Raw genomic sequence first — 27,304 nt, 5'->3', positions numbered from 1 at the left:
TTCCAATGCTCCACTTTTGGCAACCCATGCACCATGACTTTTGATCTTAAATCATGTAAACTTCTTTCATTCAAATGGCCATATTTTAAGTAGCATGTGAGTGTTTCGCCACTGATAGTTGAAAGCCTAACACCATTGGTTTTCTTAACATCAAATGGAAAGGTGTTACTACTTGACATAGGAATGGTTCAAACACTTTCCAATTCTTCTTATTAGTGATTGCACATACCCCTTCATCAAACAATTACTTATGGCCAGTTGTCATTAGTTTTCCTATACTCAAAAGATTGTAGTCCAACTCAGGAGTAAATTGATAATCACTTACCATTTTCTGCTTTGCAGCCATAGCTTCAAGTTTCACAACACCTTTTCCCTCGATTTGGATCTTCTTATCGTATCCCATACGAACCTTCACCTTCTTTGAGAGATCAATTGAATTAAACAAGGACTTTTATCCTTACATGTGGTTTGAACAACAACTGTCCAAGAACCACACATCTTTGGTTGCTTGGCTTACTTCATCATGAGCTATAAACACACTATTTTCATAGATCATCATCAGTGCAAATTTCCATGTTTAACTGACCTTCATCATCATCATTTCCTTCTCCCTTAACAGCAGCACTTGCTTGGGGTTCAATCCAACAATCTCTGGTCAAATGACCAATCCTACCACAATTATAATATTGGACCGGTCCTTTTCCACGGCATCATCCTCGGCTTTTGGATGGTTCTTTACCTTTTCCTTGTACAAACAATCTAGCATTTTCTTCTTCTTTTGCTTGAAATGCTTGCTCCTCAACAGGAGCTTGAGCTAGAACCCCCTCTATTAACTCTAGCTTCATGGCCTCGCAATGATCCCATCAATTGATCATATGAGAGTCTGCTTAGATCTTTGGACTCTTCAATTGCAGCCACAACATGACCCCATCAACATGATCTTTGGACTTTTCAACTGTTTGATTCGTTACCGCCTCACCATAAAATCATTTTTGATTAACTGTCTTCATAAATTTTGACAAGAAATCAGCCACTGGTTCTCCCTCCTTCATCTGAATAGTTTTAAACTCCCTTATGGACTGCAACTTCACTATTTGAACTTTAGAATCACATTGACATTCGTTTTGCATGAGTGTCCATCCTTGTTTAGACATTTAGGTTCTTGCAATATGAGAGAAAATTTCATCATGCACAGTAGCAGATTGGAATAGGGACAAGGATTTTGCATCCTTCTTCTTATTCTCTCGTAACCTAGGGCGATCACCATCTGCTTCATTGTATCTAGTACCCACAAAATCCCAAAGATCGTGAGATATCAGGATAGTTTTCATTCTGATCTTCCAAAATTCATAACTATCTCCTTTGAAGACCGGAAGGGTATAGGGTATACCACCTGTTCTTTATTCGTATAAGCGAAATAGGTATTTTGCAAAATATTTTTTTATAAAATAAATAAGTTGGGTGAACTAAATAGTTAATTACAAATATATATGTTCTTTATTCATACAAGTAAATCAGGTATTTTGCAAAAAGATAGCAAAATTTTTAACACCAATTAGTGAAAATCACGAGCATTAAATATTATTTATTATTCAAACGCGTGGGTATCCCAGCTGGCCAGCTTAAACAGTGTTCCAAATATAGACCAATTTGTCATTAATTGTCAACCAAAATGATAATCTTTTGAAAACAAAGGTAAAATAATAATAATAATAATTATTATTATTATATATTATAGTAATATTTTAAGGTCAAAACTCAGCTTCTTTTCTCCACATCTTGCCCCCCATATAAAAAGGTTGCAGGTTGTATTTGAGATTGAATTCCATCTTTGAAGCACAGAAGGCAGCCGAGTGCTGGCAGGCTTGGTGTGAGCTTGATTTAAGGCTATAATGGCGATCAACAACAAACTCAAAGACAAACTTCTGGATCCGGTACACCACGAGAACTGTCCGGGTTGCAAAGTGGATCAAGATAAATGAATACAAACTGGGTTGCCCATCAAAGAGCTGGTTTATGTATGGGTCTTGATGTTATGTGTTGGTGAGTAATAATATATATCCTTAATTATCTTTATTATTTAACGATCAATTTTTAGTATTTTTGTTTATTAACTTTAATAATTTGAGATTAGTTAAAACTGATTACATAAATTTAAGAATTGTATGGCTTGGTATGATCTCTTGATTAAATAAATTATGCGTAAATGTTATTTTTTTTTCCTGGATTATAATTTAACTTCAAATTCAAATATTAGTGTTGACATGTTAAATATTTAGTCGTCATTTATATATAAACCAGTTTTAGATAGAAAACCACGCGCACCATATAATTATTTGTATGTAATGTTTCAAAGAATTCGCATGAACTTTTCTTTAACGAATCTGTTATCTTATTTTTGTCATCCGTCGTCAGATTTGATCTCTCACTGGTTGAAAATGTAAAGTCTTATCAACACTTTGATACAATCATGCCAAAGTCAAAGACAAGATAGTTATCTCTTTTTCAAACAATTCCTACAGTTTTATGGCCACAACGAGTTTAACAATGTTTGAAGTAATTCAAAATTATTTGTTTATCCATTGCCAATCGAAAAGTTTCATGCGTACAAACTTTCTCAAATGAGAGAAACCCATAAAGTGACGATGGTGGCGGTAGATGTGCACCAATTAATGCCCATTTGTCATTCTGTGATCGAACAGATTTCGTAGTTGTGTTTGTTAGAAAAATAATAAAATATCAAGGGAGCAGTTTTGACATCTTTCTGTTATTTGTGAGATCACAACAGCAAAATGGCAGCAATATGTATCGTGGCATTCCCTTTATGATTATTTGTCTTTCCTTTTTTAAAGTCAACTTTTTTCATCTATATATTTTGTACTACTATCTTCTTTATAATATAAACATAACAAACTGATACAATTAAGAAATACAGTAACTTTCTCTGTGATTACATTTAAACAGTGTAGCCAAGTTAATAGCAGAAAACCTGTTCGATAAAAAGCCTGAACCAGATTCATCATTACGACACCCAGAATTTACCTATTCAGTGAACAGTGAACACTAAACCGCGTAACATATAAACTTGTAACTTGTACCATCCACATAACATGAATAGCTTGTAACCAAAACTACTGTAAAAGCATAGCATCAAAAATAAAAATAAAATCATCATAGATAAACACGGTAACAAAAGTTATCTTTTCCACTACTAAAAACTTAATAATTTGCAACAGCGATACTCATATGAAAATTGCCGCAAAAGTGATGTAACGACGATGAATTAGGTTTGATTGAATAAGGTGGTGGCAACTTAACTTACCAACAACTGCCACAAAATTACAACCAACAGACATTGTCCCTAAGTTTCCTTAGGATAAATCTATAAACATACAAACAGATTGAGACATTGCAGCATTTTATTTGTATTTATGTGCTGAACTCCTATTTTATTCTGATCTTTGTATCCGTGTTTTATTATTATTATTATTATTATTATTATTATTATTATTATTATTGGTTTCAAGAAATCCAAATGCTACAATATCTGACAACAACTTCGAATTTTTGTTTTTCCAGCACTCCCAATTTCGTCTCTCTTCCCGTTTATTTATTTCATGGTAAGTGTGTTCATTTATGTGTATACTTTGTTTCTCACTTTTCATGAGTTCAGATTTTAAATTCTTTATGTTGATATATTATTGTAGGTAAGGGACTTTAACATTGCAGAGAAAGAGGACGACATTAGTTACTATGCACGCTTTGTTGGTAACCATTTTTATTCATTGTATTTCATTTCTTACCATTTAATACACTTTAATTCCTCATGTTTCTCAAATCTTATGAAGGGTCTGCGTATATGATTGGAAGGGCACTTACATCTGTCTTTTGGGGAGTAGTGGCTGATCGATATGGTCGAAAACCGGTTATTCTTATGAGCACATCAACACTGTTCGTAACGACTTTTACTTACAAACCATTGTGATTTGTGTACACCTCATCCCTAATGTGCTCCTAATGTTTGTAATTTTCTTCTTTTTCAGGGCTATTTTCAACACACTTTTTGGCTTTAGTGTCAACTATTGGATGGCTATCGTTACAAGGTTTCTTATTGGCCTTTTTAGCGGGTTACTTGGAACGATAAAGGTAGTATGCTTATATTTTGTTGCTTCAGAAACTTTTAACTTCTTTGCTTTGATAGTATCTGATCTGTTTCTGTTCCTCTATGTGTTGACAAATAGGCATATGCAAGTGAACGTTTTCGAGAAGAACATCAAGCTTTAGGATTGTCAGCCGTAAGCAGTGACTCCTTTTATTATCATTCTTAAATTGTCATAATTTTTGCATGAATAACATGTAGAGCCAGAAAATATGTATGTTTCAACTGTGTGTTCAGGGGTGGGGAAAGTTACTTAATTTATGATTTCATATACTAAAAGTATATCTGAACATTATCTGTTATTTGTAAATGTATCATCTGTTTCAGATTAGTACATCATTGGGCATAGGACTGGTACTTGGCCCATCATTGGGTGGTTTCCTTGCACAGGTTTTTATCTCCACTTCTATGTTTCAAGTCCAAATCGATAATCAAACACCAACTAAACGAATAACTCTCGTTTATTAATCAGAAAATATAACTCAAAAAAATGATTATAATTCTCAAACCTTAACTTGGTTTTTCTCTTGACAAACCCTAACTTGGTTGCTCATATTTATAATGTTAACTCTAACTTAGCTAACAAGAAACCTAATAACCATAATATGGTCATTATGTAATTCATTTAATAACCCATTTTAATTCTTGGGTTGGACCGTTTACGAGCCAAACAACAATTGAGCCAACAATCTTGACATGCTATGGATGCATTCCATATTTGCCATGTAGCAGTAGCATCTTGAAGATTGACCGAAAGAAGGCTATTTATGTCCAATTTTTAAACTTAGAATTAAGGGGTAGTAATGTTGTGATCAGTCATTATTTGCCATGTCACGTCATTTTTTTTCTTTTTCTTTCCAAAATTACATTTAAGCTTCTTCACCTAGAGATGTGAAGTACCAATGACCGATCACCAAATCGTTTGGCGATATAGTTTATTTACCTTTTTTAAATTTTGCAAGGCACATGGTAAATAATGAGTTGGCCAAGAAAAAAAAAACGGATTGCCAAACAGAATGCCAATCACAATGTGTCAAGATTGCAAGGTTTTGCCGTCTTGTGATGAATTGGGGGGTCGGATACCCATTTATAGAAAATACTGATAATAGAGGAACGTAATCTTGTTATCTGAATCATGCCAAAAAAAAAAGTTAAATAAGATCAGCCCCTTGAAATAAACTCAAGATTTTGTAGATTTTGTATATGCCACTCATGCATACACACACCCTATATAATGTGTGTGTGTATGTTTTGTAAAAGTGTTTATGGTTGTAATGTTTCATGATCTCTCATTAACCAAATAAACATATATACTGTAGGTCCCGTGGCTGGTGGATCTAACAATACTTGGATCAACCGAGTTTAGTGCTAGAGGAAATCACACTAAGCCACCTAAGCGGTCTCGGATCTTGAGATGTTATTTTCGTTTATGTAAAAAGAGAGAGAGAGAGAGAGAGAGAGAGAGAGAGCCGAGAGAAAGGAAGTATGTTAGAGAGATATTAAGGTTTTCTATTCACTATCAACTACTTACTTCTTGTAGCATGCTTCCTATTTATAGGGAAGCATGCATGAGAAGCAAGTCACATCAAATGCCCAATGGGCTTGTTTACACTTTTTCCCTTGGGCCTATACAACCAAAACAAACAACAAAGGCCCAATGCATATAATTACAATACAAAAGACTAAAACAACAAAATGAGACTAACAATTTCCCTCTAGTCTTTAGTATTGAAACCCGTCGGTGTCGTAATCCAGTCAGCCGTCCTCGGGTAGTGGAAGTTCAACAACTCTTCTAACAAATTTGTTGAAGGCTTCCACTATCCGGTCTATGTTTTGACGACCAATGTCCTCGACGGTTCCCAGGGGTGACTTGTAGAGCTTCTTGATGTCTTCTATGTGCAGCCCCATAAGCTCGTGCTCGTCAAATACGTGAATTTCAGGCAGATCTTTGCAGCGTATGACGGCCTCCCATGTTGTGTTGTCGAATTCCCAGCCAATGAAGTCTCGGAGGATGTTGGGAATAAAGGGCTCTCCATGGTAGATGATATGATAATTCTTTAGTGCCCTGTATCTCCACATTGTTCGTGGCTCCCTGGCGGCTGGGTCTATTTCCCTTAGGTTCTTGTACTTTCGACCCTTATTCAGCTCAAAGTCTCTGTAGTCGACCTTCGACTGACGATGAAGATAATCTGGAATCTAACTATCCAATGTACTTCCAACCGTACCATGGCCTAGAGCTTTTCAAAGATAATTAATGTCAAGCTCTGGTAATGACTTCAGCTCATGGTGGTTGAGATAAATCAGATCACCACTATACCGCCTAATCGCCCAACACGCGTTCTCCTTATTATACTTCGTGTATATAATTAGCGATTCATCGTGGTAAGGATAGATGAGATTGCAAGCGCATGCACGACTTGACACAATATGATTCTTTCTCTTCCTCTTTGGTGGTTCTTGTGTCAAGTCTTCAGTTGGATTGGAGACGGTATCAGCAGCAGGATTCTCTGAAGCTTGAACTTGAGCAAGAGGAGTGTCGGGATTGGGCGAGTAGTTTATGTAGTCATCTTCAACCCCTTCCTCTGTATTTTGATCAATAAGATGCTCCAAGTTCTTTCTTGCTTCAATAAAGTCATCCATAACACCTGCAAAGTCATCAGGAAATAAATCTTTATACATGTCATTTGCCGGCCGAGTCGTGAGCAGCAGGGTCTTGAACTTCATATTGAGTGTGTGGAGGTGATTGAGTGTTACCTCCACCTCCACCTCCTGCTGCCTCGGCTCCTCCATTTCCTCCATTTCCGCCCTCATCATCACTATCGTCATCATCATCGAAGCTATCATGAACGTCATCATTGTCATCATCTTCTTCTTCATCATCATCCTCTTTTTCATCTTCGTCATCACCATCATTTCCACCACCAACACCGCTAGACTGGCCGCCCTATTGTACCAAATGACCAACAGTCGCCTCACCTTCAGACGCTCCCATCCTAACTCCTCGCAAGGCCACACTCGGACCTGCGGTAGGCTGTGAGCCACCAGCCTGAGAAGTCTCACCAGACCTTCTCCAGCTCCTGAAAACCATATCAAGCCTATCCTCCAAACCATGAAAATCATCTTCATGAATACCCATGAGGTATGAGGCCGCTAGGTATTTGCTCACCAATTCTTCGTTTGTCTTCAGTTGGAGCTCATTAAGACGATCGTGTTCCATCACCTTTTCTTGAATCGCCTCCATCTCGGCTCTGAGTGAATCGAGGGAAGCGGATGAAGCGAGCTGATTCTCTAAGATTGTAATTCTTGAATTTGTGGCCTCACTCTCAACATCCCACTTCCAAGTGGCATCCTCGATCTTCTTGTTAAGACTTGTCCTGAGAGCACTTGCAGATGGCAAGTTTCTTTCCAGAGTGGCCAATCTGTCTCCAAGTTTTGAATTATCTGCTCTCAGGTTTGCGTTTTCAGAGGCTTCATGATTCATAAGCACTTGCAGATTATGGATTCGGGTGTGGAAGGTGTTTGTCAATAATCTCTGATTTTCAGCAAGTGCGTCGCTTGCTTCCTTTTGCTCTTCCAACACCCTTATCCTCTCCCGTAGAGCCGCTTTCTCTTCCTCATCCTCCACCGCCTTCTGTTTCATTTCTTTAATAAACTTGAGGAGCACAATCTCTCGCTCCGCCCTCTTAGCGTTGGATTCCTCCAGTGCGAAGATCCTATCAAGGATAGGACCGGCGTACACTGGAGGAGTGGAAGACTTCCCTCGGGCTATGGGTTTGGGTGAGATGATTGTGGAAGGTGGTGTGATGGATACTGTGGGTGGTGTGGTTGTTTGTAAAGGTAGGGTGATGGGTTGGGTAAGGATTGGTAAAGTTGTAGAGGTGGGTGGTGTTGGTTGTGTCATAGGTGGTGTGATGGTTTGGGTTGGGGAAGTTATAATGGTTTGGCTCCATAAGCTAGTTGTTTGGATTGGTGAGCTAAAAACTGATGAAGTGAATATGGAGGAGGTTGGTTGGGTAGGTGGTGTTATGACTTGAGAAGGTTCGGGTTGGGTTTGTTTTTGTGGTGGTGAGGGTGGTGAGGATGGTATTTGGGGCAGGAATGTTGATATGGGTTGGTCTGTTGGTGAAGGTTCGGGTGAGGATTCTGGTGAGTCGTGGAGTAGGGTTTTGGTTTTCTTGGCTTTGGTTTTCTTCCTAGTCTTTGGCTTCTTGTAGGTGGGAATTTGGATTTTGGTTACGTCTAATGCTTTGAGGGCTTGAGCTAAGGCTTCTTTGGTGATTTTCGGTTGGTCAGATGGTTTGTCTTGTGAGGGAATCTTGACAAGAAACTAGGTTGACTTCTGGGAGTCCCCAAGTTTCCTCAAACGCTTCAAAGGTGGCTGGTTTTCTTCTTCCTCATCAAGCTCTATAACCTTGCCCTTCTCAGCCTTCTTCCTCTTTAGATCGTGTTTGGCTTTTGTGCAGTCCTTAGCCGGCTCGTCACTAGAATCGTGTTCACCCTCGACCTCTGGCTCATCCTCTTCTTCACCTTCAACAGATGCCTCATCCCCAGCAGGCTCGGTTTCCTCAAACAGTCCAAATTTAGGACCCGGTCTTGGTCCTTGATACTGATGTCCTCTTCCTTTGGTGCTGAGCAACACACCAAAGATTGATGTCTTGATTTCATGCACATAATATGGCTCGGGATATGACTTCTTGTCCTTAGCCTTCTTTGACCCCGGCCTTGGAACATCTGGGATCAGATCATCCAGGAGCATCTGTACGAACCTCAGGTACATAAGCCATGTGGCTCCACTCCTGATATTCCTCAACATGCATAGGAATATCTTCGAGAGTAATTGAACTTCTTTCGAGTCGTCAGTGCAAACATAATGCGGACCCAGTCAGTACTCATGCTATCAACCCCTCCTCTTATGTCTGCAAAGCAGTGAGTCACGATGTAAAACAGAAATCTCCAGTATGGTGGGAGATGCTTCTTCTCCAAACTCTTCCATTCTGTATTGTATCCCATACTCATCACAAAATCCTCCAACTTCTTTCTGTCTCCCTTCTCATATGTATAATCAGGCTCATCTTCAATCTTTAACGCTCGTCTAATGTCTGATTCAGTAATAGTTAACTCCTTTCCGGCAACATTTGTAGTAAAGGACAAAGAATCATCAGCAATCTTGGCAAAAGCCCAGAAGTCCAAAAGCCACTTGTAATAAATAGCTGGGTTGGCTATAATAGCATGTACAAGGGGTGATTGCTTGAGCCCCTTGACCATTGAGGTGAATACTTTATCCTTCTTGGCTTTTGGTAACTCGAGAGCACAAAACAGACTGTGACCCTGAAATTAAACCATGTGATCATAAGAATCATCATCAAGACACAAACAAAACAAATAAGTTATATAGATATATAAGTTTTAAATATGTACATTTTAGTTTTAATAAGTTAATAAGTTAATTAATAAGTTGCTAAGTTCAATTTGTACAAAGATTAAGTTTAAAATAGTCCAAAAGATCAAACAGTCCTTTAGTTCATAAACAGTCCAGTAGCTTTAGTCCAAAATTTCTGAAAAATATGCCAAGTGTGACTTTTTCGCATCGGATCCAATTTCGATTCGCATGGTTATGCGAAACGAATCAAGAGCCATTTCGCTTGGGGTCCAGTTTCGCTTCGCATGGTCATGCGAAGCGAAACAGGAGTCATTTCGCTTCGCATGGTTATGCGAAGCGAAACAGAGATCATTTCGCTTCGCATGGTCATGCGAAGCGAAACAAAGACCATTTCGCTTCGCATGGGCATGCGAAGCGAAACAAGAGAAGCGAAAAACCTTTGATGCGAAAAAGTTCAACTTGTCAGTTTTTGTTTCTCTTTCCATCCATTAATGACGTCAGCCCTGAATTGGGTTTCTGGAAAGTTTGGACCAGAAACCCTTTGGTTTGCTTGGTCAATTGAGCCCTTGAACACCTGAACGAACCCTATAATTACAAACTGAACACAAACTAAGTCTAAAACTAACAAATAATGATGATAATCACAGATCTAAGGTCCCTAATCACTGTTTATGACCAAGAGAACATCAGAAAGCAAGATATCTGTCTTAGATCTTGCCGACGGTTCATAAGAACCGTCGTCTTGATCCAAGAGAACCCAGAAACAGAAAGGAAGGGATGAACGGTGATGTTTATGAAGATATACCGAGGGAGGATAATCAGGATTCAACAGCATATTTGATAATGGAAGGACGGATCGTTGAAGATTTGAAGAGAATTTAGGGTTTGAAGGTTTAAAGATGAGAGAGAAAAGAGAGAGTGAAAAGTAAAAATGTTTGGTGAATAGTGAAAGATATTTTGGTTTTCCATATATATAGGGTCAGCCTATCTCGCGATAAGGTCAAAACATCGCAAGTATTCACCGAAAATACACTCTCAGTCCTCGGTCTATAAAAATATTAGCATTTTCAAACCCGAAAAACATTTACCCATCGAATCCGAGCACTTGTTTTCTTTTTATAATTTTCTTTTGTCGGTCCGTTACTTGTTAAACTTTGCACTAACGATCTCTTGAACATAAGCATAAAAATAAAATAAAAATAAAAATAGAAATGAAAATTTTTAAAAATAGAAATGAAAATAAAAATTAAAAATAAAAATGAAAGTATTATACTGTACAGGTACTTAACAAAACAAAATACACTAAAATAAAAGAAAATTTAAAATATTTTGAATTTAAAACATAATATTTAATTAATTTACAGAGATATATTCTTTAGTTAATTTACAAAGAACGATCACAACATGGAATCATATTGATTTGCAAAGCCCTAGATTGCGTTTCCATTTTGAAATTATTATGACACAAGTTCATCATTGACTGTAGATATCGTCATTCTCTTTAACTTGACAAGTGTTTTGATGCAAGAGTGATACATTTGAGGTTCGATTAGGCACGGTGCTTATGTCATCCCTACTTAATCAGACATGTTACTGATTCCATCATATCTCAGGCTTACTTTGTGTTAACATATCCCCTCAACTTGACTTAAACCTTTCTTAGTCGATCATAGTACTCTTATTAACATACTGGACTTATTGTACACTGTACACATGACACTTTGTGCTTTGCACACTTTACTCGATCTAGAAAGATTAAAATAAAGCAGAAGTTCAGGCCATAACAATCAGGTCGGATAATACCATATTATCGCGCAGAGAAAGTCCAAGGCTTGAACAAAAGAAAGAAAATAAAACAAAGCAGAAGACTCAGGGCCTTAACAATCAGATCTTGTATGACTACAAACGTAGAAAGTCCAAGGTTTGAGTCGAAAATAAATGAAGAAATAAAGCAGAAGTTAAAATTCCTAGGACTGACTCCTTTTCTGACTCTTTTTCTTTTGTTTTTCTGACTCTTTTGTTTTCTTTTTCTTGCTTTTCTTGACTTTTTACTTGACTCTTTTCTTGACTTAATGAAAATTAAAATTGACACTGACTTTCATAAGACTACTGTGATTAGGTAAAGAGAGGCTTGGGTATGACATGTATAGTTATATTTTTGCCTTCATTAATATAACTTCACAGAATCATACAACCGCTTCTTAAACGTATAGCCACTGGCAACGACATTAGTTTAAGTTTATATCACCCGACACTTACTTGTTTGTCAAGCCTACCTACACATCTATGAATGATCTTGTAGCCTTTTGTTCTACCCTATTTTTTAACGAGCTAGAATCATTACATACCAACGTACTATCACTTTACAAAGGGTCGGATCAAATTCTTAATTGAAAATTTTAAAATAACGGACTCCCTCTATGAAGGAGCTCCCTCTAAGCAGGACAACACTTTTAAAGTTTTCTTAAGATTTTCTTAAATGGGAGTAAGGATGAAATTAATATTATATATAAAAATTAAAATCTTTTTGTTAAGTCAAGTGACTTGATTTTTGTTTTACTAAACGTAAATTTAAAATCTTTTTGGTGAGTTAAAGTTAACTCATTTTCTCCCTCTAAAATTGTGACATATTTGAAAAATATTTACAGTTTTAAAGCCTAAGAGATAAGATTTACTCAAAAGAAATCATGCCCAATGACTCAACGAGAAACAAAAATCGGGCACAACTGTAAGCTTTTGTAAAGAGATCTGCAAAGTTATAGTCAGTATGGACCCTTTTTATGTCGACAAGCTTACGATCATAACAATCATGAATAAAATGTATTCGGATGTCAATGTGCTTAGTCTTTGAGTGTTGGACCGGGTTTTTAACAATAGCAACGGCCGCCTCATTATCACATTTGATCGTGGATCCATAGAAATTCAAACCGTAATCCAGCAGCTGATGCTGGATCCAAATCACTTGGGAGCAGCAGCTGGATGCAGCAATGTACTCGGCTTCTGCTGTGGAGGTGGACACGGTGACTTGTTTCTTGCACTGCCATGAGATTAATCGATCTCCCAGGAATTGACATCCACCCGATGTAGATTTTCTGTCCAAGTTGCGTCCCCCATAATCACTGTCGGTGTAACCATGAAGTTCCAAGGGAGATTCCTTTGGATACCAAAGACTCAAACGTGGTCTACCCTTCAAGTATATGAAAATACGCTTGACAGCCGTCATGTAGGATTCTCTCGGGTCAGACTGATATCTGGCACACTGACAAACAAGGAACATGATGTCCGGTCTGCTTGCAGTGAGATACATCAGGGATCCAATCATTGACCTGTACATATGTTGATCGACTGGTTTTCCCGATGGATCAGGAGCTAGAATAGGTCACGTGGCGATTGGTGTCATGAAAGATGATGAGTCCTTGAAACCAAATTTCTGAATAATGTCTTGAACATACTTTTCTTGGTGAATCAAAGTCCCGTCCTTCTTTTGCTCAACTTGTAAGCCCAGGAAGAAAGTCATCTCCCCTAAGGAACTCATCTCAAATCGCTGTTGCATAACCTCAGAGAACTCCTTGCATAGATCCTCATTCGTGGACCCAAAGATGATGTCATCGACATAAACTTGTACCAAAATCAAATCACTGTTCACCTTCTTGACAAAGAGAGTTTGATCGACGATTCCTCTCTTGTAACCATTCTTCACTAAACGATCAGCCAGTGTGGAATACCATGCACGAGGTGCTTGGTGAAGACCATAAAGTGCTTTGTCAAGGCGGTAAACATGATCAGGATGAGTTGGATTTTCAAAGCCTGGAGGTTGACTGACATAGATTTCTTCTTTTACTTTCCCGTACAAGAAAGCAGTCTTCACGTCCATTTGATACACTTTGAAGTTCATGTACGAGGCGTATGCCAGAAAGATGCGAATTGCTTCTAGTCTGGCTACCGGTGCATAGACTTCATCGTAATCAAGACCTTCACGTTGCCAAAAACTTTGTACAACAAGCCGGGCTTTATTTCTAATGATCACCCCCTTGTCATCCTTTTTATTTCAGAACACCCATTTCGTTCTGATCGGCCTTTTATTTTCTGGTTTCTTCACTAGCCTCCAAACATTTAGCTTCTTGAACCGTAACAGCTTTTCTTGCATGGCTTCTACCCAGGAGTTGTCTTTCAGTGGGACTTTGTAGTCCTTAGGTTCCACCTGTGAAATAAAACAAGCAAAAAGACATCTGTTAATGTTACCGAAAGTACTGCGTGTTTGGATGCCAGCGGACGGATCTCCAATGATGTTCTCAGTCGGATGTCGACGATGAATTGGTAACTGTGGAATTTGCTCGACATGCTCGACTGGTGTTGCCTCAAGTTGAATGGTCAGGCTCTCTATGGGATGGAAGACAGTGGTTGCAGGGACAGAAGCACTTGGTTGAGGATCAGTTTCATCTTCTTCTTGACTGACCAAGTGTTCTGGAGCAATAGGACCTTCCCATAGGTTGTCATAAAATGGGACAACAATGGCTTGAACAGAAGTTGTGTTGGTGTTATCAAAAGTCTCATTTGGATTTGGTTCAACCTGCATGTTTGACGCATCTACCTCCATTGCAGGACCTTGATTGTCTTCTTCTGAGGGAGGTGTGGGGACAGATTCCACCACACTTGGTTCTGCAGGAGGTGGCTCTGCTTGATCGACTTGATCATTTTGATTGTTGTCGGCTGACACATATGAATCAGAATCTGAATCAGTCGTGTCTTCAACAACTGTCATTTTAGTGGTTTCGGCAGAGGGCTGCTCATCATTAACCAAGGCTTGTTGATTAGCCATTGGTTGTACATTAAGTATGGGTGCAGCAGCAGCATCTATGTCAACATGTCCTAGGTCTTTCAAAACAGCATGCATCAGGATAGACTGATCATCAGCTGGTTGAATAGGTGGAGAAACAACAGGGGAAACCGTTGATGCAGCTGGTGTCATGTACATTCCAAGAAATTGCTTGAACAGGCTTTCGTAATCAAACATCCAATCAGGACCATTGTTGCATCGGTAGGGTTCAATTCTTGTCAATCAATGTTGAAAGACTCCAAGATTACTCCAGTTTTCTTGTTGTTGACCCGATAAGCACACTTGTCGGCAGCATAGCCAACAAAATAGCACTCATCCGCCTTTTCAGCAAACTTGGAGGTTGTTCCAGCATTTGTTTGGAGTATGGTACAGGGGCATCCAAACGTTCTAAAGTAGTTGACCCTTGGCTTGGTTCCATAAAAGACTTCATACGGAGTCTTATTCAGTCATTTGTTCAGAAGCACACAATTCTGGGTAAAGCAAGCAGCGTTGATAGCTTCACCCCAGAAAATTAATGGTAGTTTGGAATATGAGAGCATTGTTCTAGCGGCTTCCACCAAAGTACGGTTTCTTCTTTCAGCCACCCCATTTTGTTCGGGAGTGTAAGGTGCGCTGAGTTGATGAATAATTCCCTTGTTGTGACAGAATTCATTCACCACCTTGTTACAAAACTCTGTGTCGTTGTCACTTCTGATGCACTTCACCTTTTTGTCAGTTTGATTTTCAACCAACACAATAAACCTAAGCATAAACTGTGATGTCTCGTCCTTGTGCCCTAATAGAAATGTCCAATTGAAACGCGAAAAGTCATCAGTAATAACCAGACAATAGACTTTTTGACCTATTGCCATTGGTTGAATTGGACCGAAAAGATCCATGTGCAACAACTGAAGAGTGGAATTTACTGAATTGACGGTTTTGGGTCTATGTGGGAGTTTGTGCTGTTTGAATTTAGAGCAAGATAGACATTTTTCTTCACAGTGAAAAGATTTTATTGGTAAACCCCTCACATGGTCACCTTAAACCAACTTATTCAAATTCTTAAAGTTAACGTGACCCAAACGTCGATGCCATAAAGATGAATCGTTCTCCGAGGCCTTGGACATCAAGCAAGAAGCAGAACGCATGGAATAATTGCTTCTCATGTCCAGAATGTAGGCATCGTTGTGCCTCGGAGTACGCATCATAATCCACTCCTCAGGTACTTTAAAACCTGGTTTCAAAATTAGACATTCATTTTCTGTAAATAGGGTTGAAAATTTCTTATCATAGATTTGAGAGACGCTGAGCAGGTTATGATTGAGCTGTTCCACTAGATTGACTTCATCTAATGTCAAAGTACCATTCGAGACCTTTCCTTGTTTGGTTATCTCTCCTCCAATGTCACCGGCAAAAGAAATGTGACCGCCGTTGAATGGTTTAATGTCGAACAACAGCGAATCGTCTCCTGTCATGTGTCGGGTGCAGCCACTGTCTAAGTACCAAATACTGTTGACAGGCGGTCCAGGCTGATCCTACACACATGAAGAACTAGTTAGTGGAGGGTTTCCCGAGACACTCTTTTCTCGGGAAAATTAAACACAAAGTCACCAAGTTTAATTTTATGATTTCTGAAAATGTAATCCTTCGGTGAATCAGAATCTGAAGAACAATCCCTCGAGGAACTTGAATTATGAATTCCTAGATTTTGAGACGGTTTTCTGGATTGCCTTCGTTTTGGTTTAGGTTTAACCACAAAATCCTCTTGATTAGTCTTTGAGAAAACTTTTGAGGGGTTCTTGGGCTTTTCAGCTTCAGATCCCTTAGCTAACCGCTTCCTTTCTCTTTGGGTTAGCCAAAATGGTTTCTTGGGTTTTTCGGTTCTTTTAGGTCTTAAATCTGTCTCACTGGCTGAAGTGTAAGTTTGGTAAGGCATTTTCTTGTTTTGAGCATTATACTTAGGAAATGTATGACCAAACTTACTGTTGAAATCTCTTTGTTGCTTATGCCAGTTCTTGCAATGTCTTGCAAGATGAGACGGATTGCCACAAACAAAGCAACATCTTCTTTTGATGCAATTATATATATCTTGATAACTGAGATATGTGGGATTAGGTGATGTGGTTGGGTTAACTTGTCTGTAACCTATATCTGTCTAATAATGATGAACATTTGAGAATTTTGAAGCAAAATAATTTGAATGCCTAGGTTTCTGTTGAGAAAAATAATAGGCATTATCACACTGATTATAATATTGAGAACTATTGTTGTAATTTGTATCTTAAGAAAAAGAGGTTTTATTTGGTGGCACATATTTACAGGAAGTGCTAGGTTTTTCATTTACAAAACTTGATTTCTCTTTAGTTAAGTTCTCAAAATGATGATCAGTTGATGAACAGCTAGGACTTTTCTTTTCATCAACCTTAGCTTCGATTGTTTCATCAAAAATAGTCTCACATTCTGAATCGGATGAAGAACATTCATTTTCATTACAAACATTTGTACAATTGTCATCACTAGATGATTCACAAAATACATCCTTTGATCTAGACATTAAGTTTCCTAACATTGATTCACACACTTTATTACAGACAGGATTGTTAATCGTTTTTGTTAGACCCACAAAAGATTCAAAACGTGGTTCTAACTCTCCTTTTGGTTTACAACCCTGGTTAACCTTCCCACAATCACCACTTACATCACCTGCTACACAAGACACGTTGACGTTAGACTTATCAGATGATGGAATTTGAGCTATTGATGGAGAGGCAGTAGACACAAATTTCACTGGTTTTGGTAGTTTACCAATACCATAGGCCATCTCTTCATCAGGAAAAGTATTATAGCTAAAATGGGGTAGGCAAGTGTAATTATAATTCATTGGTGGAGGCACCGCTGAGTAATCATAACCTAGCCCCGTTTTGACTTTAGTACTTCTCTGAACTCCAATAAGATCATCTAATTGTTCAGATGATGCTTCAAATCTTTCAACTTGTTTTTCTTTTTCTCGTTTATCAGAAAGATCAAGTTTCAATTTTTCAATTTCATCTTTTAATTTATTTATTATGTCCTTGTAATAGATGACATTGTGCTCTCCTTGAAAGATTTTAAGTTTAAGATTTGCAACATCATCGTGATGTGTTTTAATCTTTTCAACATATATCTTGTCAGCCTTCACATACTCAGCATTTAGTTGACGAAGTTTTGCGTTTTCTTTCAAAACTTCGTCCTGAAGATATCTATAATAGGTAACTTTATTCACACAAGCTTGAGAGCAAAGATTTTTATTTAACTCATCAGAAGGTGATTCGTCAGAACTTGCAGCAGTGGATGAGGATGCTCATTCGTTTGCTGTAAAAGCCATGCTTGCCATGTTGAGAGGGTTCTGCAACTCTTGAAATTGATCATCCCAATCCACACCAATTTGGACCTCAGATTGGGAGACAAGGGCCTTTGAGTTTGAGCTTGAGCTTGAGTTGCCCTTGTATGGATGACCTCCAATTCTTAGAGATGAGCTGCTTGGCTTCTACACCTCATGCCTTTTACCTACAGTCTTGCTGTGTTCTCTTCCTCTGTCGCCTCAGTCACACAAGTATCATTGGCAGGTTTTGATGGATTCGTGCATTCTCGAGAAAAATGACCCATCTCACCACAATTGTAGCATCGTAGCTTTGACTTATCGAACCCGATCATTTTTCTGTCAGAATCATTGAAGCTATCCTTCCCATACGTCTTCATGAAGTTTGTGGCTCTTTGCATAGCCATTGCCATTTGATATTTGATATCCATCTTTTCAAGATCCTTTTGGTTGATATCTCTCAAATCTCCAACCTCAAACTGTGGTGGCAACAAATTTCCTTGCATCAATTCTTCGTGACTTGACAGAAAAGCATGAACTATTGCGATGTTTGAGTCGTTCAGCAAGGGAAGAGCTTCACAGTAACTTGAAGGTTTGCTTGGTTGAGGTTTTGAGGATAAGGAAATCCCTTGAGCTTTTAATGCTTGGGAAACCGCACTGTCGACTGCCTTTTGAAATGAACTTGTACTTGAGGAGTCTGATGGATTGCTGGTTGAGATGAAAGCAGTTGGTTGTGAAGGCACACTCGGGGAGTACTTAGGAGTGGTCACAGGATACACATTCTGTTGAGTCTTGCTTATGAAAGTAGTTGGCATTGAGGAAGCAGAACTCACTCCAGCTTGATTTATGGAACTTAGATGATTATTCATTCTCATCTACTCATCCATCTCAAATGACTTGATGGTGGAGATCAAATCACTGTTTGTCATGGCATTCAGATTTGTAGTTCTTTTGATTGTAATTGTATTGGTGCTCCAGCTGTATGGTAGTGAATTCATCAATTTGTGATTGACCTCAGCATTTGCAATGTTGACACTTGCAGCCCAAATTCTTACCATCAACTTCTCAAATCTCTTTACCAATTCCAACACAGCTTCCCCTTGACGATGATTGAACATGTTAAACTCTTCCTTCAATAGGGCCTTCTTGTTTTTCCTAATTTCAGCATTACCCTCAACCTTCTCAACAAGTGCTTCCCATAGACCCTTGGCACTTGTGTGTTCACGAAGAGTTTCAGCGATCTTATTTGAAAGGCAAACAGTTAAAATGAGATAGGCTTTCTTGTCTTGTGCTAACAGGTCCCTGTCTACTTGATCATAGTTTTCAGGAGTCTTAAGTTGTTCCCCAGCATCAGTGCGAGTCACGGGAACATGAGGAGCTTGTTCAAAACATCACATCAAATTAGTCTCAGTCAATGAGATATAGTTCATGAATCTCCATTTGAAGTCTGCAAAGTTATCATCCAAGGTCATATACTTTGGTGGCTTTGTAGGTTTCCCACTTGGTTTTTCAACAACAAATACCCCTTCAACAGTTTAGAATCCGTGCTTGTCATGATTTCAGAAGTCTCAAACACTTAGCAACCTTCAAACAGCTTAAAAATCAACACAGGCAACTTTTTCGCGTGAAAAAGTGTTTCAAGCGAAGCGAAAAGGAACAGTGTTGCAAAGCGAAAAATGAGAGAGGTGAAAAAGTATGCGAAGCGAAAAACTAAGCGAAGAGAAAAAGTGAACAATAAGGCGAAGCGAAAAAGTTCTATGCGAAGCGAAACGTGAACAGTGAAGCGAAGCGAAAAAGTAAGCGAAGTGAAAAAGTTGTGGAGATGAACAGTGATGAGAAGCGAAAAAGTAAGCGAAGCGAAATTCTAAGGGAAGCGAAACACCAAGCGAAGCGAAAAACCACGTGAAGGAAAAACTTTCTTAAGCGAAAAAGTTCAGTTTTCTAGAAGAAATCTTTCTTGGGATCTGTTCCACCAAACTTGTCAGTTCAAGGTCAAAGGTAGGTACACTGATTTTGATGCCATGAGAAGCGAAAACATTAACTTAACAATTTTAACAATCTTCAATCAACCCGTAACACCAAAATTTACCACTTCTGAGCTTAAGATGTTTAGATCTAGAACTTGAACACTTGCTATCTTTACCAAGAACACATTCTAAGACATTTTTATGAAGATTTTGCCGATTCTTTTTGTATTTTTCTTGTTTTTGAGGTTTTTGTGAACTTTCTTGTCAAGAACACTCGTTTTCTTCTTCTTAAGATCAAAACCCAAGGTCGTAATCCAAAAACCTTCAACTAATGAGACGAAGCTCTGATACCAATTGTAGGTCCCGTGGCGGGTGGATCTAACAATAGTCTTGGATCAACCGAGCTTAGTGCTAGCGGAAATCACACTAAGCCACCTAAGCGGTCTCGGATCTTGAGATGTTATTTTCATTTATGTAAAAAGAGAGAAAAAGAGAGAGAGAGAGAGAGAGAGAGAGAGAGAGAGAGAGAGAGAGAGAGAGAAAGAGAGCCGAGAGAAAGGAAGTATGTTAGAGAGATATTGTTTTTGGCAAAAGGTTTTCTATTCACTATCAACTACTTACTTCTCATAGCATGCTTCCTATTTATAGGGAAGCATGCATAAGAAGCAAGTCACATCAAATGCCCAATGGGCTTTTTTACACTTTTTCCCTTGGGCCTATACAACGAAAACAAACAACAAAGGCCCAATGCATATAATTACAATATAAAAGAATAAAACAACAAAATGAGACTAACATATACAAATGGGCTAAATATATTCTAATAGTCCCCTTCATTTTGGGCTAGGAGTAGGACGATCGCTCAAACCGGCCATGAAGTTTTAATACAATTGTCTAAACGCCATTTGGTAATTACTGTTTATATAATTTCTCATTAACCATTAACCAAACAATCCTATATATAGGGACAACAATACAAATATGGGTCATAATTAAGGCACCCAATAAATATAAATACAAAAACATAAAAATATAAGCGGGCTTAATATATTCTGGCATTACTCATTATATTAATTGTTACTTCATTTAGTGAAATTCTGATTGTACTTATATTAATATGTGCATCTTTTATAATAATCTTTTTATGGTTGTTTTAATTTAGCCCGCGGAGAAATTTCCAAGTCTGGTGTCTCAGGATTCTCTATTTGGGAGGTACAGTTACCCCTTGTCTTGCTTCTTGATTTCTTGATAGTGATGATACTATTTCCAAGTTTTGTTGTTGTTTATGCAATTAAATTTGGAGTGCCAACAATTTGGAGCTGTGACTTGATACAGATTTCCATATATGTTACCATGCCTTTGTATCTCCATTTTCATACTTTTTGTCACCATCGGTGCAATTTGGCTTCCGGTACAATTTCCTAGTTACCATTTCTTTAATTCTACCAGTAGGATGCATTCTAACATAGTAGTCTTGTTTGATTTCATGTTCTTGACGTGAACTTTTTTAAAATATCTTTTTAAATTGCAGGAAACGTTACACTTTCATAAGAAAAATCAGTTGGAGTCTGCTTGCTGTGTTTATGATGATAAGGAAAAAACATATGAAAATAAAGATTCATCTATAATAAGCCTTCTCATGAACTGGCCTTTAATGTCTTCTATCGTTGTCTATTGCGTGTTTTCCCTTCATGAGATCGCTTACGCAGAGGTGATTTAAAATCTATATATCAATTGCACATCACGGGCCTTAAATGATCAAACAGTTACCATGGTTTTTATTACTGTGATTTCTACAATACATTCAAATAACTTTGTTGTTAAACAGATTTTCTCTTTGTGGGCTGTGAGCCCTAAGAATTTAGGGGGGCTCAGCTATTCAACCGAGGAAGTTGGCTCAGTCCTGGCTGTCACAGGCAAAGTTGGACTGAATCCAAATGTGAAATTTTATTTACAATACAGTCAACATTGAAATTATTTCATTGAAGTTGGTTGAACCATGATTTCTGTTCATCTCCTTTTCTCTTTGATCATTGTTTTAGAATTATATTTTTACATAAGTTCAAATTTTAATCACATAAATCTTATTGTAGGGGTGGGTCTTCTCCTTTTCCAGACTTCATTATATCCAATTGCACCAAAATTATGTGGCCCCGTCCATGTAGCTCGCATCTCAGGAGTAAGCAAGTTTCCTATAGACTCGTTAAATGTCTTCTCTATGTCGTCGAAAGTTCTTCTTAACATAAGATAATTATTCTACTTTTTATGCAGCTATAGATTTGCGGAGAGGTTAAATATGTTGGAAATAAATTGGATTGAGCACACAAAAACAGTCGGATTTCGTGACTAAACATAGCCACGACCCTATCTCAATATTATTAATCAAACTAACACAATAAAAACTCGGCACGCTAACAATCTAAACACAATCAGTGTTCAATTGGATCAAGCACACACAAACAACCGAATTTTTGTGGCTAAACACAACCACGGCTCTCTCAATATTATTAATCAAACTCGTAAAATACAAACTCGGCACACAAACAATCTATACGTACATAACCGATATCAAAACCCTAACGTATCCTAAACCTATTATATGACGCAACAAGTAACCAACCCATTTGGATAAACCCAAACCACCAACTATAAAGTAAATAAGACTCATCTCTAACAAACGTTTTCTCATTCACATGTATATCGACCCACCTACTCTTCCACCTTATCCAACCTGTTTCACATCTGAAACAAAGATTAACCTCTTCAAAATATATTTTCATAATTTTCATAATGCAGTAGTTTGTTTGACATACCTAACTAAGTTAACACAGCTCTCTCTTGTGTAGGTTTTGTCCATACCTCTGCTCATGGCGTATCCATACATATCGTTATTATCAGGCTTCACGCTCACCTTCACATTAAACTTTGCATCGATCGTCAAGAACATGTTATTAGTAAGTTTGTATTGATCATATGTTTTCTGCATCATGTTTTCATTTTACTTTATTTAATATGCAGATATATAAATGGTGCTTGGTGTGGACATGATGCCCTCACTTTTGTTTTAATGTGACGCGTATACATAATAATTCTAGTCCATGTATGTGCAAATGAGTAAATTTTGAGCTAGAAAAATAAGGTGAAAAAGAAACATGTGAAGTGGACTTAAAGTGAATTAACTGAAGTAGTTTAACTGTTTATATGTCTTGTACCTTTATTTAATCTCTATCACAATACTTTAATTTTTTACATTACCAGGAGTCCTTGATAACAGGCACTCTCATGCTACAAAATAAAGCTGTGGTAACATTAGTGCCTTCTCCATTCTAAAGCTTTTATTTTATTTTTCAATGTTTTCATGTGACTAAGTTATTAAAATTGTATACAAATGTAAATGAATAACAGGAACCACACCAAAGAGGTGCAGCTAATAGTATAGCCATGACTTTGCAGTCACTTTGCAAAGCAGTTGGTCCTGCATGTGGAGGAGCACTGTAAGTACTCAATTGTTTATAATCTTAGATTTGTATATTAAATACAAAATTACAAATTTTGTCCTTTAAACATATGCGATTTATGGATCGGATCCTTTAAAAAGTTTATTTGCAGGCGGTGTCCTTTACATGATAAGTTTGTTCGATTTTCGTCCTTTTGACCAACTGTCATCCAAAAACTCAGTTAAATATTGGCATACGCTAAACATGTGAGGACATAAATGTAATTTCCACCTGTTTTAATAATTAATATATAAATATAATATAAGAAGATTATTAATTTATAGATACAATTAAATTAATGTGGGTCCCACACCTTCATCCCCATCAACCCTCATCAAGACCCACCCACCACACAACCACCACCAACAACATTTTTGATTCACTTCAAAATCCATCTCAATCAATTGATGCTTCTCGAGCCTCCAGATTCGTCAAATCCAATATCACTCCGGTCTGTTGTTGTGATGAATTGAGGGCCGACCATTTCTGATATAGGGTTTTCTAACTCAAAATCTTTCTTCAATCTAGGGTTTTCTTAACTTGTGGCTTCGTTTAGATCTAACTTCTCCTATGACGATAATACCGGCAAAAAATCGTGAGCTTGCTAAACCCAACTGTAAATTCGATAACTTCCCCAAATCCTATTGTTGGTGGCACCGACGAAGCTTACTTAGGGCCCGAGGTGGCCCCGCCCCCCCCCCCCCCCCCCCCATTTTTTCGCTTAGTGGTGTAAATTTACCCGTTTTCGCCCGAAACTTTTTATACGTAATGTAAATTTAGGCATTTTTGGCCGAAAATTTGAGTCTGCCCCCCCCCCCCCCCCCCACATCGTTTGTGAATTTTTTTATACATTTTGAGTCCGGCCCTCCCGGTGTCTTAGTCAAAGCTTTGCCACCGGTTGGTGGCAACCGAAGGAACAACATTCGTGCCCGTGGGATGCTAAGGTTGGGACATGGATGTCGATCAGATAATAAAACAGGATGGTGGTATTCGTATTTCCGGCAACCACGAGCCACAGTTGCAGGTGGTGAACTGATGGTTGTGTTGTGGGTGGGTCTTGGTGATGGTGAATGTCCAGAAGAGAGAGTTGATGGGGATGAAGGTGTGGGACCCACATTAATTATTTAATTGATCTATATATTAATAACCTTTTATATTATATTTATATATTAATTATTAAAGCAGGTAGAAATTACATTTATGTCCTCACATGTTTAGCACATGCCAATATTTAACTGAGTGTTTGGATGACAGTTAGTCAAAAGGACGAAAATCGAACAAACTTATCATGTAAAGGACACCTCCTGCAAATAAACTTTTTAAAGGACCTGATCCACAAATCACATATATTTAAAGGACCAAATTTTTAATTCTGTCTATACTAAATTATCAAATTAGACCCAAATTTGCGTCAAACTAAATCTCTCTACTCTATATTTGCAGCTTGTCATGGTCCCAAAAGAGACAAAATGTAACATTTCTTCTTGGTATGTTCATTATTCTCCTCACTTGAAAATTCTATTATTTCTCTTTAAATGTTTATGTGAATAAATACAACTCATCGGGGATCTCAAAATGCTTGCGAATAATATAAGAAAAGCTAACATTTTTAACTTACTTCCGGAGTTATCTCATCATAATCACAACAACAATGATAGGACTGTAGTGTCAATCATGTTGGGTTGGCAACTTGAGTCACTGAACCCGGCACGGCCCATATATTTATTTGTGTCAGTTACATAAATCCTAACAAGATGCACATAAAGGCGTGTAGCGTGCACATATCCTATTTAACTCATTTATCTGAAAAAAAAACTCACACGCTAGCTGGGTTGTAAACAAGTTAGAATCAATTATACTCGTATACAGGTTGTAATAAGCATGTTACAAAGGTTGTAAGTGAGTTAACATGTCAACGTGAACCTGACCCATTAAATTAAACATATTTATAAATCAACCAAAGCACGACTTTCTCATTAAACAGGTTGGATGTAAACTAATTTTGCTTATATTTTTTATTAATTTCAGGAGACCAAATGATATTTTTCCTCTTGAATGTGATCCAAGGAATTGGAATTCTATTGACTTTCAAGCCGTTTTTTTTATCACAAACCGTTACTAGTTCGAACGCTTGAACCAGCAAATCCGTACTTTAAATAGATCTGACTTTTCATGAAAAATTCAAGGACTATATGTTTTTGTGCTTTATTTAAAGCTAACCATAAGGGCCTTCTAGTTTTAGTTACTATTCCTTGTTCATTTCTTTTATATTTTTATACTTCTGATACTATCATTGTTTACAACAACTGTGAAACACACAAGTGAACTGTTTCTGGTAATCCAAGTTGCGTGATGTGCTCTAAATTAGTATATATAAATTATATAAACATTTCTTACACTTTTAATAGTTTTTAATTGGTTTTTATTTAATATTACTATCAAATGGTTAATATTTATATTTAAATGATTTTTAATGTAAATGAACTAAAATAATTTATTCATTTAAAAAAAAAAAAGAGGAAAAAGAAAAAGAAGTTTACAACTGTTTTTTAAATGAGGTATACATGTCATTGTTTTAAAAGTGTTTTAATTAAGGTTTTAAGAAGAAAATGTTATAGGTATCGTTAATTGGATTCTTGGTAATTAATCCATTCCTTCATAATTATCAAATTAACAATAACAATTATTACAAGTATTTTTGATTTTTAATTTGCCAATGTTAATACAGGAAGCTAAAATCATAGATATAAATAAGCTACAAGGAATTATGCTAGGGTGATTAGTAGATGGGCTGGCGAATTAAAAGAGAATAAAAGTGGGCCGGAAATTGAACGTATTAGCATGTCGGGAGAAGGATAGGAAAATGCAAATGCACACTCGTGTTGGGTTTCAGTGGTGATCAGTTAAAAATTTGTTTATTAAAACCAGTTCAATAAACGTGGCAAATAATAATTAATCTCATTAATTAATAATTATACGCAGCGGAAAGTAAACGAGTAATCAGCACCGAAACTAAATCCGACAGTATCCGGTTACACACAATACGAGTACGAGTCAAACAATAAATATATTATTATAACCAACGATATATTTAAGTTCTCGGTTAATAATTAACCGGTTGAGACAATGAAGGCTAACGAACCGAGCTAGGTGACACAACGAAATCAACGACCAACGGTGGTGGTGCACGACGGCAACGGCAACGGTGGTAGTGTGCGGCTAGCAGCGGACAGTAGCAGTCGGCATCGGACATCAGCAGTCGGCAGCGGCGACTGGCAGTGGCGGCGACGGCGACTGGCGGTGGCGACGGAGCAGCGGCGGTGGTGGTGTTGACCGGCGGTGGTTAGTGTGGAGAAGGAAAGAGATGGACTTGTTAATTGGATTAAGGTTAAGGTTATAAAAGTATCCCATATTTATATAACCCCTTAACTAGGTTTAACTAATCTAATTAGTTATAAAACCAATGGGCCAATAAGTCCATGTCTTGTTCCAAAGCCCGTTCCATGTAATTTTATCTTGTTAAAGTGTCTAACCCAGTTAAAAAACTTAAGCGAGTTTATGGTTCGTTACCTCACGGTGTAACTCTCATGGGTCATAACCCGGTTGGCCGTATTGGCTTACTCGAACCGGTCCATAGTTCCAGCAGTCTCCCACTTAGACGGTTCCGGTTAAGTTACTCAATACTGACAGCTAGCGGTGATCTAGCTACACATAGCTGCCCGTAAACAGGTTATAACATTTTAAATTCATTAATTAAAACATCTTGGAATACACTATTGCAAGATAACGAATTTATGGTAATCGTTGTCATCTATCCTTTCTGTATAAGACACCAATTGAACAATGAGACATGGATCGGATTCAATCTCATATGGCGTTCAATCATTATAGTTCTCGATCTAGAATGAAAATGGTCCAATCAAACACACAGTAAGTTTGGGTGAGACCTCACACTTCACCAGTTTGAATCAACGAGGGCGCCAAGGTGTCTAACTGTTACATATCAAGTAAGAGTACAGAATCTCATCTTGATTACATACAACTCCCACTGAACTTTAGATTATTCCCAACCAATGCCTTTATAGTTGGCAGTTACACAACAGCGGTTGACACTGATAAAAGAATAG

The 27,304-nt window shown here is 37.7% G+C and overlaps 1 pseudogene; it reads left to right on the top strand.

Annotated features, from left to right (window-relative positions):
• Positions 1-1,636: 1,636 nt before the first annotated feature.
• On the top strand, positions 1,637-25,312 carry LOC143630048 (protein ZINC INDUCED FACILITATOR-LIKE 1-like; annotated as a pseudogene).
• The last annotated feature ends 1,992 nt before the right edge of the window (positions 25,313-27,304 follow it).

Source organism: Bidens hawaiensis, unplaced genomic scaffold (genome assembly GCF_021521415.1).
Source record: "Bidens hawaiensis isolate Kalapana, Puna unplaced genomic scaffold, B.hawaiensis_p1.1 tig00005523_1, whole genome shotgun sequence".
Lineage (NCBI taxonomy): Eukaryota > Viridiplantae > Streptophyta > Magnoliopsida > Asterales > Asteraceae > Bidens > Bidens hawaiensis.
Note: the sequence above shows the minus strand (reverse complement) of the source record. Positions and strands in the feature narration are given on the sequence as shown.